We start from the raw sequence: 14978 nt of genomic DNA, 5'->3' as shown, positions 1-14978 counted from the left end.
GCACATAAGTCTCTGTGGACTTCATCAGGACAGCACGTGGTGAGGAGAGTCGGGGACAAATTTGGTCTTTTCCTAACTTCTCAAATCAAAACGGCCAGGACAAACATCACTTCTTCCCCCTTGCCCTCTTCTACCTAGCCTTTGCCTTATCCTCTATGGCCCTTTGCAAACCTGTGTGAGCTGTGGGAGACCCAGCTGCCTCACTAAAGTCCTGCTCTCTGCAGTAGCCTTTAAAAGGTCAGCCTCCATGGGCCAGTGGTGGGTGTGTTTGCATCACTCTTTTCTTTTTGCCTTCATACTCTTTCCTTTGGTTCCATGTCAAACTCTAAGAAAAGCTATTGAGGGCCGCAGAACTGGAGCAGCTTTGGCCTCAAAGAAACTTAAGTAGCATATTTCTGTCTGTGCAGATCCCAGATTGTTTCTGTCTGCTGCTGTAAAGAGTCAGACTCCATCGGTTGGTGACTAACAGCAGCAACACTTAACGAAGTTGAGTGAGGATGATGTTTAAGCATTTCTCATCCTAAGGAGCTACTATGGCAGCTGCAGAAGGCTCCTACAGTCTGGCTGTGCTCTGAATAACCTCTCTCACTATGGTTCACATTAAAAATTTTGATTATCTGTCAGACTGCTGCTCCCCTTCTCTTCAGCTATCAGAGCTGCAACACTCTGTAGAAGTCATTTACTTGCCAGTGGTACCGGTAGCCCTTTGTGAACAATTAAGCTGAGGTCGGAGGTTGTAATATATCAAATTTGCGGACCATATTAAATTTTATTTTTACTGAAAGGAACTTTTTGTCTTTTTTATCAGGAGGAAAATTAAGCTGTGAAGTGGAATTCCATCAGGCTGTCTACTGTGAAGCCCCGTGGCTTTAGAAATGGGGCAGCAGTGGCCAGAAATGACACTCAAAAGGTAAATTTATTTCTTTTTTATTAAAAAGGATAAGTTATGACCTGTACAGTATATCTTAAAGAAGGAGGGATGTTAACACGGTAAAGTGCATTTTTCCATTTCTTTTAAAAACCCCGATCTTGCCAGGTCAGAGAAGTTCTGGATGGGAGGGAAGGGGATGCTGAGCTACCACTGAAGTTGCAGAGTATAGTCTTACTCAGCCTCTATGCCTGCCCCACCACAGCAGCTTCTGGTTTTGGTTTTTGGATGAAATGTAGGAGGTTCTCTTCTGGTCTGAAAAAAGCATGGAAATGTGAGCTAAGTATTCTAACTATCCAATTATAAATGAACAAGCAGCTCAGGATAGGCTTTTGAAAAGAGTTTCTGTTTGACTCTGGAGCTGGAAGTTTCTTGAGGTAAAGTTTTTAAAACCTTTCAGTCTGGGCCTTTTCTCTCACCAAACACACCAAAAGTTTTGCCCCTTAGAGATTACTATCAAAATTTCTGTTCAAATTTACTGTCTGTGAATTTTTGCCGTTCTAAATAATTATTATTTAATAAATGGAAACAACATTATTATAAAATCAAACTACAGTGAAACCCTGTGTTGTTCACTTGCTTCCAGAGAACAGGCATTTTGGGATACCTGCTCAGCACCTAACCGGGCTGATGCTGCCTTTCACCTCTCTGGGGCTGTATTCTATAATTTAGATTGTTTAGATTGCCTTCTGGACCCATGCATGTGAGTATGTGCTTGTTCTCTTCATATAAGATAGCCCTTCCTGTCCTGCACATATATCAAAGTACATGTGTGAGGGTCAGGAACCTGCATGCTGCTCTTGGCACTCCTTACACAACCTGCTCAGTTTGCACAGATATGGCCACCTGTGGGTTACACACAGACATGGTTGGTTTTGTGCACAGTGGCTGATGATATCAAATTAGGCTGCAAAGATCCAAGAACCTTTTCATTTTTCTGTAGGATTAAAGGATTGCCCTGCTATATTTGGAGTGGGTTTCTCCTCCCCTCTTTGCTGCACAGTGTTATGTTCCACTCATCCATATCTCCTGTGTTTCCACCCTGAAGAAGGCGGAATTTCAACAGCAAGAAAATGGATTCTATTGTGCTCTGCATAATTTGAAAAACACCCTATGGGATGAATTGTGCAATTTTAATATTCATTATCTCAAATGCAGACAATAGAATAGACCATAGTAGGAAAGACTGATTAGCAGATTACTGAAGATAGTTTTTTCAGCTTGGTGCATTATTTGACAATAAGTGAATAAAACAGTTTCTCAGGACCTGAATTTTTGGTATTAAAAAATGCAATGTAATGGCTGTGTGGGAATCATCCTTCAGTAAACACATACATGGGAGCTCACCGGCCGTACACGGACAGAATTCACTTCCTTTGTAAGTCTTAGGCCTTACTGGTTTAGCAGCTGAGACCAAGGGATTTCTGTTGCTCCCTCCAACTCTAAATGAAAGACTGGAGAAGGGGAGCATGAAATCAGTCCATAAACTAAATGGTAATGTTTTAATTACAATCCTATTGTTATTCTTCCTATTTGTCTATTTGTAATTGTGTAGTTTGCATATTCATTCCTTTCTTTCTCAAAAAGATTAGTTGTTGTGGTTTGGTTGTTTTTGGTTTTTTTTTTTTTTTTTGTTTGGAAAAAGTTTGACTCCAAAAAGAGGGCAAAAGTCGGTAAGGGAAAGAAAGAAGGAAAGAAAGAAAAAGAAAAAAGGGCTGTTTTTCCTAAATTCAAAGATTTAGGGATGAAAATACAAGGTGGATATAGTTTTGTGGAAATGGAGACACTAAGATTTTTTTGTAGACAAGAGCAAATGAAATTATGTTTGGTAGCATGATTAGGGAGTGTAATAAAATTTAGGCAAGCAAAAAACTCTTGTAACCATCACCCAGATGCATTCAAAGTAACCTGATAATTTTTATAAAGGTTGTAGTACTTGACAGTTCCTTTCTTCAAGTGAAGCCTTCTGGGGTATTCATTTTGTTAAAAACTTCAGTGAAATGCAGCACTACATGTTGACTTAGTTCCTCTCCCATAGAAGACAATATTCAACCACATTTTTTTTGTTTCTTTCTTTTTAGCAAATAACATGTAATTAATAGAATTCCAGTTCCTGTGAAAGAGAGAAGATGCTTTTACTTCACACAACCATCTAAGGAAGTAAGTTCATCTCTTTGTAGAAACACTATCACAGCTACAACCTTCTTGACTAGTTCTTTATGTCCTCCTGTCAAACATTATTCTCATTACATGGACTCTTCTCAAGGTTTTGTGTCAGTATGCCTTAGATTCATAAGAGCCTGCTGAGACAGTGCACACAGCTGCAACATCTTCCATTTCCACGGCTGCTTTGGTAGGAACTGGAACTCTGCCTCTTGTTCTGAGGTCAGGACGGATGGTGTCAGAGGGTTTCTTCAAGCCTGAGCCAACCTCAGGTGTGGGAGATGCACACGAACTGGAGCATGAACTGGGGTAGTGCCTGATCATGGACCAGGGCTTGGAAAAGGTTGGCTTGAGGAAGGTTTCCTTTCATCGCAAAGTTAAAGTAGCAGTCAATTCAAGCAGCAGCCTCTGATGCCTGCCTAGAATTACGCTGTTCTGTGCACCTACTACACAAGATCAGGGAGTGGGGGGAGTCCACTGCAGCCTCCACTTATGTAACCTGTCTGCAGCTGTCACCAGAGATGCTGGAAAGCAAGTCCCCATCGCAGGTATTTCCTGGTGCCGTCAGATGATGATGTGTAGTGACTAAAAGGGTTGCCGAGGCTGAGAAAAGAACAGGCTACTACAGACAATAATAAGTGCATCCTGAGGTTTTTCAGTTGTTTCCATACTTACACATACTATATTTTAAAATATCTGTGATTGTCTATTTACTTTTTTTAGTAGCTTATGCTTTCTCTGGGCCTGAGAACTTTGTCTTTCCATTGTGTGCTGTCTCACAGACATAGTATACTGACAAACCAATCCCCTTGCTTCTAGTTAATGAACAGTCACCAGGTTTTTTTTTCAGGCAAGAGTGTTAAAGAAAGCCTAGCTTTCAGCTATTAAAAATATTCAGTGATATTTATGACAGATTTTCCACTTCTTCTTTCCTGCTGCACATAATCTTCAAGATCATTAAAGGGAAATGCTGAGATTTTCCATGCTCAGTGCTAATGTAGCGCTTGTTCCATAATGAAGCTTGATATGGTGGGCTTTTTCTCTGCACATGATTAATGCTAAAGTCCACATCCTTATCTGATAGAAAACACCAAGAGCTCCACTGGAGTAAATGAAGTTAGGATAATTTGCATCGGTTGAGGATGTGGCCCTGTGTCTGGCTGACATTATCCTGCCTGCTACCATGTAGACACCAGCTGGGGTGCTGTTGTTTCATTCCCGTGTGGGTTAGGAAGGGTCTCAGTGGGGGAGAACGAAAGTAGAGAATGGTCATTGCTAGCACAAGTTAGGAATGAGCTGTCTGAAGCATAGGGTGATTGAAATTAAGAGGAAAACTCACCATAACATAGGGAGGTGCAACTGAAATGACCTGAACCTAGTGAGGTTGCTCTGCTTTGTGTCACTCTAGAGGGATCTGTGCTCAGGAGAATTCCTCCAGCCCATGTCTGTGATCAGGGATGGGAAACTTCTCCCATGCCCTGGGGTTTTCAGGTCAAACTGATCTGCTTAGGGGCTGTACCTCAAAGCTATCTGGAGGCTCTAACTACTACTGTGCAAAATGTCCTGTTCCTCAGGTGGAGCTGGCAGGAACCAGTTCTTCAGCTACTGTTGGCCTTCTATTTGCATTTGGATGGAAACCAAGAGGTTGTTTTTTTCTCTCTGACTTTGAATAGAACTCTCTCTCCTCCTTTAAGCTGCCCTACTTCTTAAGCAGTGATGCTGTTTGCAGTGCTGTCCAGGTTTTGGGCTTTTGTTTCAGAACACTTGAGCCATAATATTCCTCTCCGGAGGTGTCTTGCTAGAGGGACTGTCTCCCCTCCAGTCCCAAGGAGAACACATCATGTCTCTGTGGCACAATGGAAACTTCTGGGGTTGTCATTCTGTCCAGCATGACTGAAATAGCTGTAAAATATGGTGTGCATCTTTAGTAGGTTACAACTCTGTTCCTTGAGCTGAAGGAAGAGAGCCTATACAGCAAAATAGATAAAGTTTTTACTTAAATTTTTTTCCCCAACTAAATTTTTGCAGCAGTTTTTCACAAGTAATCTTCAATAAAATAAAACTTTATATATACTTGATCCAGCCACTGTTTAAATCAGAACAGAATTCCTGTTGATTTGAATGAGGTCAGACTGGGGCTCCAAGTGAAAGTCAATACAGTTTTTAGTTCCTTCTTTCTCCTTCTTGCCTGATCCAGCACTTACACATAAGAAGGTTGGCCAGCTGTGAGGTGGTGATTCAAGAAGGATGGGTATGCCTCAGAAAAGATTGCTCCAGCTGTCTCAGGCTGTTCTGGTGAGCCAGAGGTTTGTGCTCTTCAGCCCAGGGATGGAGAATTACAAATGTGTGCTGAAAGAGAAGCCAGAGTTCAGGGTGAGGACACAGTAGAACAAAGCCCATTGCTGTGGGAGAATTATAATAAATGGCATGAAACAAAGCATGATCATTTCAAATTCTTGCCAAATGTGACTTGTGATTGTCACTTTTCTTGGGAATATGGTCTGCTACAAAAAAAACCAAACCAAAAAACCAAACCAAACTAAACAACAACAACAAAACCCACCCCAACGAACACCAAAAAAAACCCCAAAAACAAAGAGGGAAAAAAGAGAGAAGCTGGTGATTCTTTGGAATTAAAGGTTTAGGATATGACATGGGGAGTTAAACATGGGCCTCCTGTTAGCAAGAATGTTGACCTTCGTGCGTAGTTCTGAAAATAACCCCTATCTCCAGCTCAGCTGGTTTTTTTTCTTCCACTGAAGGACAGGCATGGATGTCACCAAGGACAAGAGTAGATCTCATGATTGGAAACTTTTGATGTCATTTTCAAACGCAGTTGTAAAACTGAGTGTTGACATGTAGGTGCCCACACCCATAATACTTACAAACCAAGATATGTGTGTGCCTAGTTTTTATGGTGGCAATAAAATATTGCTCAGCATTTTGTGGTAAATTTTTAGGTGTCATCGATTATTGTTACAAAGAGGGATATAAAGACTGCTATAGCAGAATTGAGAGTATAAAGCACAAGCCCTGCTTTTTACCATGGATTTAGAGCCAAAAACCTATTCTGTAACATTCTGGACCCTTCAACAATCTTTATCATAAGTGTGTACTTTTGGCAGGTAGCTCCACTGAAGTCTGGGCAAGTGATGATGACACTCTGAAGTCAGGAGGGTAAGGTAGCAGTAAAACATGGTGTGCAGAATACTAAACTGGGACTCACATCATCAAGTCCTGCTGCAGCACCGGGTGTGATTTGGATTCTATCAGCCTCAGTTTCCTCATGTGTAAACAGCGATGATCTCTTTTGTGAAGTTCTTTGACGTCTGCAGAAGAGAAGTACTGTAAAAAGACTTGCTTGTTAATATGCATATCTTCAAAACAAAGCTTAATGCTTCAGCTCTTTGCTGGGTTGGGTGAGCGTGCTTAGCACTTTGTGTGATCAAGCTGTAGATTACATAGGCAGTGGTTTGTAATAAGAGCCTTATCAGTAACAAAAACCCTTCTGTCATTATCAGACAAGGAACAATCGTATTTTAAAATGGTTGCCAAATGTGTTTATTTGAAGATGGTTGTTTCTAGCATGGCTCAAACCATTGTGTGGCAAGTGTTCAATTGCTTCCCACTAAAGCCAACATTTATAGCTTGGAAAACTCTGTTAGATAAATGTCAGTTTCTGCCATAATTTGTGGAATCAATACAAACTGAGTCAAAGAATCACAAACAGTAATGTGAAAATAAAATGATCTGTGTTATGGTTTTTAAGTAAATGATGATAAACTAATAAATGCCATTAGCTGCTGCCATTACTTTGTTGAATTTAGCTGATGTTACTGTGTTGACTTTAAAAGCTATCAGCTTAACTATATAAATCCATTTGACATGTCTTTATTCAGATAAAACTTTAATACTGCAAGTGTAGCAAATTAGATGCAAATGCTCTTTTTATTTTAAGTATATTTAAAGCTGCCTTTTCAATGCAAATTTTACAGGAAATCTCAACAAGCTAGGACAGACATCTTAGCTGTCAGCATGCAGCACTTTCATTTCGATCTCAGGCATGGGAGCTGCGTTTTGTCCCTGCAGACTGAGATAATTAAAACTACAGAGAGATGGTTTTAAATATACATGATACACAGTTACTTAAATTGTGGGATAATGCATAAATGCAGCCCTTAACATTTTTTGATAGCACAACACTGACCAGATAACATAGCAGAGTGGATTGTAGAAAAAAAAAAATCTTTGTGTAAACAGTTTAATGTTTTGGGTTGTTTTTCTTTCTTTCTTTTTTTTTTTTTTTTTTGCTCTTCACTTTGATTACTGTGGAGGCACAGAAATACCAATTCAAAATCTGGTCCGTGAATGCCTTCATTAAAAAGATACTGATACTATTAACTTTTTTTTCTTTTTTTAATTATGCTTTAACTTCTTTGTTTTTGAGCAGTCCATAACCTCCTTGGAATACATATCTATTTCAGCTTTCATTTGCTGAACCCCCTGAATGAGTTTATCCAAACAATGTGAATTTACTCAGATCTATTTAAAATCCCACATCTCTTGTGGTTGATAAAGCTGACTTTAGCTAAGAAGAATTGGATCAGGGTGATTTAAATTTCACAGTGAAAATGATAAGGGCTTTACTAGAAATAATAAGCACATTCAAATACTGTCATGGGCAAACAGTGGAATGTGCAGTGAGAAATTTGGCAAGGCTAGTCTTTTTCAGTGTTGATTTAATGAAGTAATGGATAGTAAAATAGAAAAAAAAAGATACTTGCATTCAGAGGTAAACTTATGTTAATTCCATATCAGTAGTTTTATAAAGCTTTATTCATTAAAAAGCAGCATTAATGCTCTACTAACTTTTAAAATGTCACGCTGTTTAAACACAACAAAAACCCCAAACCAACCCACCAGCTAGGGAAGAAGTGTCGTCTCTTTTGGCAGCTCTCTACAAAGTGGCTGAGTGATACCCTATTATTGTCAGGAACCACATGTCAGTTTGTTGAGCCTGAGGATAACTTGTGTTTCAGGAAAAGAAAAAAAAAAAAAGGCAAAAAAAAATTTAAAAGCCCACATCCATTTAAGCTCCAGGGCAAACCATAATTGGCCCCAGTTTAAAATCGTTTTGAACATTTGCTTGTCGATTTAAACAACACAGAGCCTCACCTTTCTCATTCAAATGGTGCAGGGATTCTGCACAGCCCCAATTGCAGAGGAAGGCTTGTCTGGAGCTCTTACATTTGCAGGACCCAAAGATCCAGATCTATGAATCCAGATGTGCTCTTGAGTGATGGCTGTTTTAGGAGCAGCCAGGAGAAGACAGAGTTATTTTTCGAGGCACTCTTTCAGATGCTTTATTCCCATCATTAACAAGGTTTGTGTATGGCAGGGAACTGGCCTCCAGAATTAGTATGGTCTGATGAGTGAGGCATTTGGAAAGAAAGAAAAGAAAATCTACTGTGTATGGCACTTTCAAGAAGAGGCGAGGGAGAAGAAAAGGGAAGAAACATCACTGTGTTGCCAAAGGGCTGAGGTTAAGAATCCCTCTGTGCAATTTAACAGTTTTTAATTCCTACATTTTAATGCCTCGCAGGCCATTGTGTCAGTCTGCTTTAGCTCCTTCAAGGAGCCATCTCACTGCTGCCAAGTGGATTAGCTCCCGGAGGGGCTGCCGACTCCCCCCGCACGGGGATCGCATCCATATCCATCACCCCCCGGCGCTCGCTCGCCGCTGCCCCCGAGCCCTGCCCCGCGCTCCGCCCCTGGGTTTGGGCTCCCGAACTGTCCGCACCAAACGCTGCCTGACAGCCTCTAAGTGGGATACGTTTTGTTTTTCACAGGTGCCCCTCTGATCTTTCTTTTCCTATAATTCTTCCCCTTCCTTTTTTTTTTTTTTTTTTTTTTTCTCCTCAGGAAGGTGGCAAAAATCTAATGGAAGGCTTCCTTCCATCAGCGCAGTGGAGAAGTGGTCATTAGCAGACACGGAGAGATCAATATTCCTGCCCAACCTTTCTGGTTGCAGTTCCAGTCAGTAATTATAAAGCTGTTATAAATCCGTGAATATCGTATGTAAGGAAAAACTAATCTCTTCAAAACAGCTTATTTCCATAGTTAATGACCAGAGAACTACAAGTGATTTTGTCACTGACAACTTCTTTGTGTTTGGTAAACAGATTTTACAGGAATAAAATTATTCTAAGGTTAAAAAAAAAAAAGAAAAAAAAGATACTTATGAGGTAAAATTCCCCCATCCACCATCACACACATATTTCCTGCATTTGGCTCATTACTGGACAAGTGTGTCCTTTAAGACCCAGAGATTAATGAGCCATTTTACGAGACTAATACATTTTAAATTTTAACACTGGAGTTTGCATCTATAATTGCACAATTATACGTTCGTTTAGATTTTTTTTAAAGATAACTAATCACAGGTGACTAGAACTGTGTGAAAAGGCAGAATTTATGTTTCTCCTGCTGTAGGAGTACTAAATCATGCAGGAATTGAAATTGTTTTCCATATGACAGATAGCAAGAATCTCAGGCAAGATTAGTCAGTCACTGTTTCAGATATAATGCTTTTTTTATTATGCATACTTTATGTGGGACTATTATATTTGTAACATATATTTCTGCATGCAGCAAATTAACTATTGTGTAATGCAAGGACCAAGAAAGAATATCATTAGTTCTTGCTATCCCGCAGTTTTGAGCAGCTGGTGAAATATATACCAATCATCCAACAGCTAGCTTCATGTTAACATGTATAACAAAGCCTGAACGATTACTGTTTGACAGAACTTTACCATGTAGTAATAAATAAGGCTGAATTATTGATGGTATATAACTGCTAATATTATTATGACCTCAATTAAGTGCTTTTTTTCAGACACATTAGCAACAAAAGGTCTTCTCTTTGCTCATTGCTGGTTTTTTCAAGTTCTACTTTACATTAAAATCGAATTGATCAAACCTATTTGCCATTTCGCTGTGAGTGGATAGCCATAATGGGTAATCTATCAGCATGGTGCTCCCCTTAAAGCTATTAACACCTTTTGTTGTTTTACTCAAGTTTCTAAACGTGCTGAGAGGTTCAAAAAGGCAAACCCTACAATCTGTTAGGATTGCACAGAGCTGTGACTTGTGGCACTCTTTTAATTACCATACTTTTTAAACTCTACGGTTAAATACTGATATTTCTGACACTAAGTAAGTCTTTATTTACTTATGAAGCTGTGAGACAGCTAAATTAAAGCTGATTAGCAAGATGGCAGCTCTGCTGCTTGCAGCTGAGGTGAGTTTAGCTGCAGCATGGCATCTCCCCACAGCTCGCTGCTTGACTCGTAGTCACTGGGGCTGAGATCACTCAGCAGCAAGACAAATAAAGGGAGCTTAGAGTTTTTTACCCTTTGGCAAATTGGCAAATTGTGTTAGTCACATGGATATGTGCATACAGTGTGGAGCAGTCTGTTAGTGAGGGAGGTTTATACAAGGCAGAGGGAGTTAATTTCTAGGGACAGGCTGTGTAGTGTGCATGCTTGGGGAGTTGTGGGATTACACTCATTAAAAAAGTGAAGAGCTAATGAAATAATCAGTGGAAGACTGAATAAACTGGAGAATACAAATATGGACCAGCTGTCTCAGCAAGGTTGTCTCTCCTTTCACTTGAGTCCGTTGAAGCCGCCTGCCCTTCTGTAACCATTCCTCAGGTTTGAGCATGTGGATTTTGGAGAGTTGACTTACTAATATTTGTATGGAACTGAATGGCAAAAGCTGGAGGAAATTCCTTGTTTACCTGCTCAAGTCAAGCCTAGGCTAAGAGCCCTGGTGGTATAAAGCTAATGCAATAGCCAAGTCAAAGTATGTAGTGCCTGTGTTCATCAGCACAAACCCTGATAATGTTCTTGGTGAAAATCTCAACAGAAAAGCCTGGACAGAAAAAGCAGGGGAATCCTTCATTCCTGCACATGTTCTTCTTTTTATTTTTTAATTTTTTTAAAACCTTTTGTGTGTGTGTGTGTGTGTGTGTGAAGGTGGTGGTATCTTAGTTAGCTCATGTTTTTGTTTTTAATCCTTTCTGTTCAGTTGCACCCCTAGTAGCTTTAATGAGTGTATCGTATGCATGGAGAAGCCCAGCTGGAGATGTGCTCCCTCCATGGATTGTGTTATGGGAAGGAGCTGGTGCCAGCCCAGAGCAGAGGCTCCTGTTCCACTATGGGTTCAAGAGAAGTGGGAGCACCTCGGTGGAAGCCTCTGTGCAGGGTTTGTACAGTGCATGCGTGTTTGTTAAGAGAGCACAGTTGATTTTCCATAAAGGGTAAGGGGGAATGTCTCTGCCTAGCAATCGAAATGCAGCCCTGGGACCATGCAAGCCTGTTGCCTGTGACACTTCATTAAAGGGTGAGAGTCTTGTGAGTTCATTCATAATTATTCTTACATCAAATTCTCTTAATTGCAGAGTGTCACAAGTGAAGGCAGAGATCCCAGTTCATTGCTGGCACAAGAAGAGTCAATGGCACTGATTTAAGCCAGGTTACACCTTTTATGACATTAATGTCAGCAGTGGTTTGGGCCCTTTTGCTTCTACTCATATAGTGAGTCAAAAGCAGGGTGAAATGAAGAAATATTTGTGTTGGCTTCAAAACCTGATTGAAGATAAACTGCTGTTAAGCTCCATTTTTGTCTAGCTGTTGATACATGTAATATGGTAAATTAATTAAGAGCTTATACTCACAATAATATAGGGATTTCAATTGTTTTAAAGTGGTGGTTAGTCTTTCAGCAACTAGAGGATACACACGACTGAGTTATTCTAGTAGATCAGTGCTTCCAGAAGCAAATGTTTAGTTTAGCACGCTTGCAGTTTCTTCACGTCAATCATCTTTTGTGCATTTTTATCATATGTTGAACAAACCAGAACTGTCCTTTGCCCATTTTATGAGTGTCCTGCAAAGCAGGGAATGAAGTGGGTTGATGACAGTTCATCCATCTCACTGTTTTTGAAAGAGATTCTCCTACTGGACATCATGCAGAGCAGTGTTTTTTTGAAGCCCACCCACCTAGTTCTAGTTCCCCTTCAGAAGTGGTTGTATCTCCCTAAGGCACTTCTTGGAGTGGTAAATGTGCATCATCAAACAGCAGATTTCTTAATAGTATATAGTGATGTTGACTTTCCTGATGCTTTAGTTGCTGTTGTCTTAATGTAGGCTGTCGCTCGTATGTCAGCTGGAAACAAAAATCAATAAGCAATGAGAATGCGAGTGAAGGGAAAAGAAAGAAACAAAATGATGAACAAGAATTCAGTATCTTCCCTCATAAACTTTATTCAGCTGGTGTGTCTTTTACCATCTCAGAGGATCTGCAGATAATCCCCACAGCCTCCTGCTCAAGTGAATCAGAACTCTTCCCATTTCGTGAAGAAGCAAACTAAGGCACAGTGGCCATGGCAGAAGCTGCTCCAGCTCCTCAGATTTACCCCCAATAAGCTGAAACAACATGTTCGAGGGCACTCAGAATCTGGGTAATTATTCAAGTCTACGAACTCCTTGTTCCCAAATCATCTGTACCCAGGCTTCCCAGGCCTATATGTTTGTGAGGAGGTGACACACACATTTAGTCAGCTGGCAATTTTAAAGAAAGAAACATTATTTCAGAAAAATGTTAGAGGTGTCTGGCACGCTCTTGATGCCGTCTGCTCAAGTTGTTTGCCCATCTCGAGGTGTGTGAGGTGGGCGGTGGGCAGTGTTTCGTTCCCCCAGCAGTGGTCGAGCCGCAGTGGCTCGGGGCAGCCCGCACCCCCCAGGGGCATCCGCACGCCCGGGCGGAGCGGGAGGGAGGGCAGCGGCTGTAAATGACCGACAGCCCGGTCGGACGGTGCAGACGGGGAGGGAATCGTTAGTGAAAGCACCGGAGCGGCCACATCTGTGACTGAATGCTCGGCCCTTCAGTCCCTGCTGCTGTGTTTACCGCTCCGTAATGCGGTATTGTTTACTCACAATTAAACTCTTTAGCGTTAATTTCACTCTCTGACGCGGAATTGGTCACACGGCCGCAGCTGCCAGAGCCCAGGCAGATGTGCTCTGCACACTTGTGTGAGCAGGGCTCGGGCAGGCAGCAGCTCCCGGCCCCACCCGGCCGCCGGCGCGGAGCTGCGGCGTGGGAAGAGCTGATTCTTGTCAGCCTAAATTTCACACCGGAGATAAAAAACGCTTGGAAACCAGGCACTGCTAGGAGGAGATAAACACATTTTCCCCCATTAATTAAAACGTATCTGTAAATTTAAGCGGAGATGGTGGCTATAATAAGTTTTGAACCGGTGACAAATGTCAACAGCAAAAGGTCTGAGATAAGACCATGTCAGATCCCTATGCGACGATATACGTGTGCCTTCACCCCTAGCAAGCTAGCATCACACGGGTCAGGGGTTGTGGCTGACACCAAGCAGTTCAAGTAACCTGTAACAGGGATTCTGGGAAAGTAGAGAGAGCCCTACTAGAAGTGTGGTTTGTGCCCATCTCATAGCAAAGTTGGGGGCTTTCAGTGGTTTTGAATATTTGCTATTTCCCTAACTTCTCTTTAGATTCTTTGGCCTCAAAGAAAGTACTTTAGTGTACAAGCAGTGTATATTGGTATGTCCAATGTACCTATTGCAAAATTGGCGTGTGAAACGATGTCAGCCTCTAGAATATGCGTAGATTTCTTTATAAACTTCCTTTGTTCTCCCTCAGCCCTTTGCTAGTCATGTCAGGGACACTGTAGGCAATTATTTGAAGCATCCCTAACCTATTCTATGTGGCACGTAATTACTTCTGGTACAATATGTGGGTGTGTTTTATGTTTAACACAAGAAAGTTAATGAAAATTGGGAAGAAAACAGTGGCAGTGGGATTCCATTCCTTGCTGGAGATGGATACCAGAAACGGTGAGAAGTGCCTGGCCTTGAATCAGTCAACACTGGAATTGTATTGCTTTTGCTTCCATTCTCTTCATCAAGGTATGTGATATATTAGTTAGCTCCAGATTTGCTAACTGGATTGCAGCTGGGGGATTCTGTGTGGAAGCTGTTTCTGGCCCAGCTGCCCTGGTTGCCCTAGTGCTGCAACATTTTTATCCTTGCAGAAGAAGAACAGAGGCAGGGATGTGCCTAGGAATGCACGTCCAGCTTCTTCTCAGAAAAAAACCCGTATCTGTCCTTCTTCCTTTATCATCTCTTCTGAACTTGCCAGAAATCTGTTTACCATGCAGGTGGATTTGTGTCTTCTTTCATGATAAAGACCATCTTACTCAGCTAACCTGCTGAGGATTCATAGACTTTTAGACACTTCTGACTAGCTCTTTGATTAAAGCAGTGACTGAAATGGGCAGGTCTGCTGATCCCCATTTGGATCTGTGGGCCATCCATTCTGGCATTACAGACAGATGGTTTAATTTGAATTTCTCAGTATTTATGTACCAAGACAGGAACATCAGCTCTGGTTCTGACTGATGGCTCTGACCCATGAGTAAGTCTTTAGTACTTATGTGGTTGGTTATTAGGTATGAAGTCTGGTTTTGTTGGTTGGGTTTTTTCTTTTTGTTTGTTAGTTTTTGTAGTACTGATATGCATGTGACTACAGGAGCTACTCAAGAGAGCAGATCCGTGAGCCCTTTCTGGTGGGGTCAGCCTGGTTTTGTGAGGCATCAGTAGAAAAGATAGCAAAAAACCCCTGTTTTTTTAAAACAGTATAGGTTTAGAGCTCCCAAATTCCCCTAGAGTTTGGTGGTAATCAAGTGGTCATTCTTAATATTTGATTTATTTTACACTTTTTTCCCATATTAGATTAGCTCCTGTTACATACTAATTATCTAAAATATTATTACATAATTTGGTATTATTTTC

At 41.1% G+C, this 14978-nt stretch overlaps 1 long non-coding RNA gene across 1 annotated transcript in view; it reads left to right on the top strand.

Annotated features, from left to right (window-relative positions):
* LOC125332312 overlaps nt 1-3090 on the top strand; it is a 61561-nt gene extending 58471 nt beyond the window's left edge. The window contains exons 3-4 of the long non-coding RNA XR_007206446.1: nt 809-910; nt 3010-3090. This is a non-coding gene — a long non-coding RNA (uncharacterized LOC125332312). The remainder of the gene's footprint in view (nt 1-808; nt 911-3009) is intronic.
* The last annotated feature ends 11888 nt before the right edge of the window (nt 3091-14978 follow it).

This window comes from Corvus hawaiiensis, chromosome 12 (assembly GCF_020740725.1).
Source record: "Corvus hawaiiensis isolate bCorHaw1 chromosome 12, bCorHaw1.pri.cur, whole genome shotgun sequence".
Taxonomy (NCBI): Eukaryota; Metazoa; Chordata; class Aves; order Passeriformes; family Corvidae; genus Corvus; species Corvus hawaiiensis.
The sequence above is the reverse complement of the archived record's forward strand: the minus strand, read 5'-3'. Positions and strand labels throughout refer to the sequence as shown.